Source organism: Balaenoptera ricei, chromosome 2, assembly GCF_028023285.1.
Source record: "Balaenoptera ricei isolate mBalRic1 chromosome 2, mBalRic1.hap2, whole genome shotgun sequence".
In the NCBI taxonomy this organism is placed as follows: domain Eukaryota; kingdom Metazoa; phylum Chordata; class Mammalia; order Artiodactyla; family Balaenopteridae; genus Balaenoptera; species Balaenoptera ricei.
Genome location: NC_082640.1, coordinates 19,375,073 through 19,382,036, shown reverse-complemented (window position 1 = coordinate 19,382,036; position 6,964 = coordinate 19,375,073).

Genomic DNA, 6,964 nt, shown 5'->3' with positions numbered 1-6,964 from the left:
TAGCAAACATAAAAGGTGTTTAATAAATGATCACTATTTGAGCCCTAAGTACCCTACTACTTCTCAGAATATTTGTCTTAATTTGGGGTTTGGGAAGTGGTTGCTGTGTAAAACTCTGCTATTATTCTCCAAAACATCTTGAACATCTCTGTTTCCCAGGAAGAACCATCTTGTCTTTAGCCAGTGAAGAACGTGCTCAGAGTCCAAAAGATTGTGCAAATATTTACCATTTCCACCAGGCCTCCTTTCAGTTAATACCAAGCCAGCTGTGGATGGGTCATTCTTATAACTATGGAAAGTGGACTGGTCACAGCAACATTTGAAGGAGGGAGACTGAATAGAAGGCTACTGAACCAGCCCACCTGGATTCAAGACATATTTTAGAGGTGGAATCAATATGACTTACTGATGGATGGGATGAGGAGGGTGAAAGAATGGGAGTTTTGAGCTGGTTTGTTACATAGCATCATTGCAGCAAATACCCTTCCCATACATCCCAACTTACAACAAAGTGACATTTCAGACACCAGAAAAAAGAGAATATCCTATAAGCATCTAAAGAGAAAGGAAAGAGACTGGTAAGAGATAACAGAAAATATATATATTCGTCTCTGCCTCCTGTTCCCGCACAGAGCTCCTAAAATACTTCTATCGATAATTTCCGAAGGGATAAGAGCACCAGGAGCATTTTTTTTGTTCTCATATTTGGTCTTTGACTCTGGATCCTGACCCAGGGCTTCTGGCTCCCTTGGGATTTCCCAGGTGATAGCAATGTCCTTTGTTCTAATGAGGTGACTCTGGGTGGGCTCCTGTAGGGGGGCCTGTCAACAGAAAGACCCAGCCATGACTAGAAGCTTGGAATTTTCTGGGACTTCCCTGGTGGTCCAGTGGTTAAGACTTCACGCTTCCACTGCAGGGGCATGGGTTCAATCCCTGGTCGAGGAACTAAGATCCTGAATGCCATGGGGCCAAAAACCAAAAACCAAACAAAGAAGCTTGGAATTTTCAGCCCCACCCTCTGTTCTCCAGAGAAAGGAGAGGGGCTGGAAAGGGAGTTAATATTTGATTGTGCCTATGAGACTAATCCTCCATCAAAATCCCCAAAGTACAGGGTTTGGAGAGCTTCTAGTTGGTGAACACATGAAGGTGCTGGGAGAATGATGCCCCCCAGAGAGGGCACGGAAGCTCCACACCCCTTCCTGCATACCTTGCCCTATGCATCTCTTCCATCTACACATCCACCTGTATCCTTTACCATATCCTTTAGTAACAAACTGAAACAGTAAACTGTTTACACATGAGCTGTGACTGCAAAGGAAGGAAAAAGAATGAAATCTTCAATTTTCAGTAGAGGGGGCACTTCCCTGGTGGCGGTGGCACAGTGGTTAAGAATCTGCATTCCCAATGCAGGGGGCTCAGGTTTGATCCCTGGTCTGGGAACTGGATCCCACATGCATGCCACAACTAAGAGTTTGCATGCCACAATTCAGGACCCAGAGAGCCACAACTAAGGAGCTTGCCTGCTGCAACTAAGGAGCCCATGTGCTGCAACTAAGAAGCTGGTGAGCTGCAACTAAGGAGCCCACCCACCTACTGCAACTAAGACCCGACGCAACCAAATAAATAAGTAAATAAATGAATTAAAAAAATTTTTTTTCAGTAGAGGGAAATAAATAGATAATTCCCAAAACAGAAGTATCAAAAAGCAGCAGTTCAAAAAAGCAAACAAACAATGACGAACAACATAATTACTGAAATTAAAAATACCCTAGAAGGACTCAATAACACAATAACTGAGACAGAAGAACGGATAAGTGAGCTGGAAGATAAAATGGTGGAAATAACTGCTGGGGAGCAGAATAAAGAAAAAAGAATGAAAATAATTGAGGACAGTCTCAGAGACCTCTGGGACAACATTAAATGCACCAATATTCTAATTATAGGGGTCCCAGAAGAAGAAGAGAAAAAGAAAGGGACCGAGAAAATATTTGAAGAGATTAGAGTTGAAAACTACCCTAACATGGGAAAGGAAATAGTCAATCAAGTCCAGGAAGCACAGAGAGTACCATACAGGATAAACCCAAAGAGAAACATGCCGGGACACATATTAATCAAACTATCAAAAATTAAATACAAAGAAAAAATATTAAAAGCAGTAAGGGAAAAGCAACAAATAACATACGAGGGAATCCCCATAAGGTTAAAAGCTGATCTTTCAGCAGAAACTCTGCAAGCCAGAAGGCAGTGGCAGGACATATTTAAAGTGATGAAAGGGAAAAACCTACAACCAAAATTACTCAACCCAGCAAGGATCTCATTCAGATTTGATGGAGAAATTTAAACCTTTACAGATAAGCAAAAGTTAAGAGAATTCAGCACCACCAAACCAGCTTTACAACAAATGCTAAAGGAACTTCTCTAGGCAGGAAACACAGGAGAAGGAAAACACCTACAAAAACAAACCCAAAACAATTAAGGAAATGGTACATATCGATACATACCTTACATATCGATAATTACCTTAAATTACCTTAAACGTAATGGATTAAATGCTCCAACCAAAAGACATAGACTGGCTGAATGGATACAAAAACAAGACCCGTACATATGCTGTCTACAAGAGACCCGCTTCAGACATAGGGACACATACAGACTGAAAGTGAGGAGATGGAAAAAGATATTCCATGCTAATGGAAATCAAAAGAAAGCTGGAGTAGCAATTCTCATATCAGACAAAATAGACTATAAAATAAAGACTATTCAAGAGACAAAGAAGGACACTACATAATGGTCAAGGGATCAATCCAAGAAGAAGATATAACAATTTTAAATATTTATGCACCCAACATAGGAGCACCTTGATACATAAGGCAAATGCTAATAGCCATAAAAGGGGAAATTGACAGTAACACAATCATAGTAGGGGACTTTAACACCCCATTTTCACCAATGGACAGATCATCCAAAATGAAAATAAATAAGGAAACACAAGCTTTACATGACACATTAAACAAGATGGACTTAATTGATATTTATAGGACATTCCATCCAAAAACAACAGAATACACTTTCTTCTCAAGTGCTCATGGAACATTCTCCAGGATAGACCATATCTTGGGTCACAAATCAAGCCTTGGTAAATTTAAGAAAATTGAAATCGGATCAAGTATCTTTTCCGACCACAATGCTATGAGACTAGATATCAATTATAGGAAAAAAACTGTAAAAAATACAAACACATGGAGGCTAAACAATATGCTACTAAATAACCAAGACATCACTGAAGAAATCAAAGAGGAAATCAAAAAATACCTAGAAACAAATGACAATGAAAACACGACGACCCAAAACCTATGGGATGCAGCAAAAGCAGTTCTAAGAGGGAAGTTTATAGCAATACAATCCTACCTCAAGAAACAAGAAACATCTCAAATAAACAACCTAACCTTACATCTAAAGCAATTAGAGAAAGAACAAAAAAAACCCAAAGTTAGCAGAAGGAAAGAAATCATAAAGATCAGATCATAAATAAATGAAAAAGAAATGAAGGAGACAGTAGCAAAGATCAATAAAACTAAAAGCTGGTTCCCTGAGAAGATAAACAAAATTGATAAACCATTAGCCAGACTCATCAAGAAAAAAAGGGAGAAGGCTCAAATCAACAAAATTAGAAATGAAAAAGAAATACAAAGGATCATGAGAGATTACTACAAGCAACTATATGCCAATAAAATGGACAACCTGGAAGAAATGGACAAATGCTTAGAAAAGCACAACCTTCTGAGACTGAACCAGGAAGAAACAGAAAATGTAAACAGACCAATCACAAGCACTGAAATTGAAACTGTGATTAAAAATCTTCCAACTTGGGCTTCCCTGGTGGCGTAGTGGTTGAGGGTCTGCCTGCCAATGCAGGGGACACGGGTTCGAGCCCTGGTCTGGGAGGATCCCGCATGCCGCGGAGCGGCTGGGCCCGTGAGCCACAACTACTGAGCCTGCGCATCTGGAGCCTGTGCTCCGCAACAGGAGAGGCCGCGATAGTGAGAGGCCCGTGCACCGTGATGAGGAGTGGCCCCCGCTTGCCGCAACTGGAGAAAGCCCTCGCACAGAAACAAGACCCAACACAGCCAAAAATAAATAAATAAAATTAAATTAAAAATCTTCCAACAAACAAAAGCCCAGGACCAGATGGCGTCACAGGCAAATTCTATCAAACATTTAGAGAAGAGCTAACACCTATCCTTCTCAAACTCTTCCAAAATATAGCAGAGAGGAACACTCCCAAACTCATTCTATGAGGCCACCATCACCCTGATACCAAAACCAGACAAAGATGTCACAAAGAAAGAAAACTACAGGCCAATATCACTGATGAACGTAGATGCAAAAATCCTCAACAAAATACAATACAAGCAAACAGAATCCAACAGCACATTAAAAGGATCATACACTATGATTAAGTGGGGTTTATCCCAGGAATGCAAGATTTCTTCAATATATGCAAATCAGTCAATGTGATACACCATATTAACAAACTGAAGGATAAAAACCATATGATCATCTCAATAGATGCAGAAAAAGCTTTTGACAGAATTCAACACCCATTTATGATAAAAACTCTCCAGAAAGTAGGCATAGAGGGAACCTACCCCAACATAATAAAGGGCATATATGACAAACCCACAGCCAACATCGATCTCAATGGTGAAAAACTGAAACCATTTCCTCTAAGGTCAGGAAGAAGACAAGGTTGCCCACTCTCACCACTGTTATTCAACATAGTTTTGGAAGTTTTAGCCACAGCAATCAGAGAAGAAAAAGTAATAAAAGGAATCCAAATCGGAAAACAAGAAGTAAAGCTGTCACTGTTTGCAGACAACATACTATACACAGAGAATCCTAAAGATGCTACCAGAAAACTAGAGCTAATGAATGAATTTGGTAGTAGCAGGATACAAAATTAATGCACAGAAATCTCTTGCATTCCTATACACTAATGATGAAAAATCTGAAAGAGAAATGAAGGAAACACTCCCATTTACCAGTGCAACAAAAAGAATAAAATACCTAGGAATAAACCTACCTAAGGAGACAAAAGACCTGTATGCAGAAAACTATAAGACACTGATGAAAGAAATTAAAGATGATACAAACAGATGGAGAGATATACTATGTTCTTGGATTGGAAGAATCAACATTGTGAAAATGACTATACTACCCAAAGCAATCTACAAATTCAATGCAATCCCTATCAAACTACCAATGGCATTTTTCACAGAACTAGAACAAAAAGACTGCACAATTTGTATGGAAACACAAAAGACCCTGAATAGCCAAAGCCATCTTGAGAAAGAAAAACAGACCTGGAGGAATCAGGCTCCCTGACTTCAGACTACACTACAAAGCTACAGTAATCAAGACAGTATGGTACTGGAACAAAAACAGAAATATAGATCAATGGTACAGGATAGAAAGCCCAGAGATAAACCCACACACATATGGTCACCTTATCTTTGATAAACAAGGCAAGAACACACAATGGAGAAAAGGCAGCCTCTTCAATAAGTGGTACTGGGAAAACTGGACAGCTACATGTAAAAATATGAAATTAGAACACTCCCTAACACCATACACAAAAATAAACTCAAAATGGATTAAAGAACGAAATGTAAGCCCAGACACTCTAAAACTCTTAGAGGAAAACAGGCAGAACACTCTATGACATAAATCACAGCAAGATCCTTTTTGACCCACCTCCTAGAGAAATGCAAATAAAAACAAAAATAAACAAATGGGACCTAATGAAACTTAAAAGCTTTTTCACAACAAAGGAAACCATAAACAAGACGAAAAGACAACCCTCAGAATGGGAGAAAATACTTGCAAATGAAACAACTGACAAAGGATTAATCTCCAAAATATACAAGCAGCTCATGCAGCTCAGTATCAAAAAAACAAACAACCCAATCCAAAAATGGGCAGAAGACCTAAATAGACATTTCTCCAAAGAAGATATACAGATTGCCAACAAACACATGAAAGGATGCTCAACATCACTAATCATTAGAGAAATGCAAATCAAAACTACAATGAGGTATCACCTCACACCAGTCAGAATGGCCATCATCAAAAAAACTACAAACAATAAATGCTGGAGAGGGTGTGGAGAAAAGGGAACCCTCTTGCACTGTTGGTGGGAATGTAAATTGATACAGCCACTATGGAGAACAGTATGGAGGTTCCTTAAAAAACTAAAAATAGAACTACCATACGACCCAGCAATCCCACTACTGGGCATATACCCTGAGAAAACCATAATTCAAAAAGAGTCATGAACCACAATGTTCACTGCATTACTATTTACAATAGCCAGGACATGGAAGCAACCTAAGTGTCCATTGACAGATGAATGGATAAAGAAGATGTGGCACATATATACAATGGAATATTACTCAGCCATAAAAAGAAAGGAAATTGAGTTATTTGTAGTGAGGTGGATGGACCTAGAGTCTGTCATACAGAGTGAAGTAAGTCAGAAAGAGAAAAACAAATACCATATGCTAACACATATAAATGGAATCTAAAAACAAAAAAATCGTTCTGATGAACCTAGGGGCAGGACAGGAATAAAGATGCAGATGTAGAGAATGGACTTGACACGGGGAGGGGGAAGGGTAAGCTGGGATAAATTGAGAGAGTAGCACTGACATATATATACTACCAAATGTAAAATAGCTAGTGGGAAGCAGCTGCATAGCACAGGGAGATCAGGTTGGTGCTCTGCAACCACCTAGAGGGTTGGGATAAGGAGGGTGGGAGGGAGATGCAAGAGGGAGGGGATATGGGGATATACATATACATATAGCTGATTCACTTTGCTATACAGCAGAAACTAACACAACACTGTAATTTATAATTGTAAAGCAATTATACTCCAATAAAGATGTTTAAAAAATAATAATAA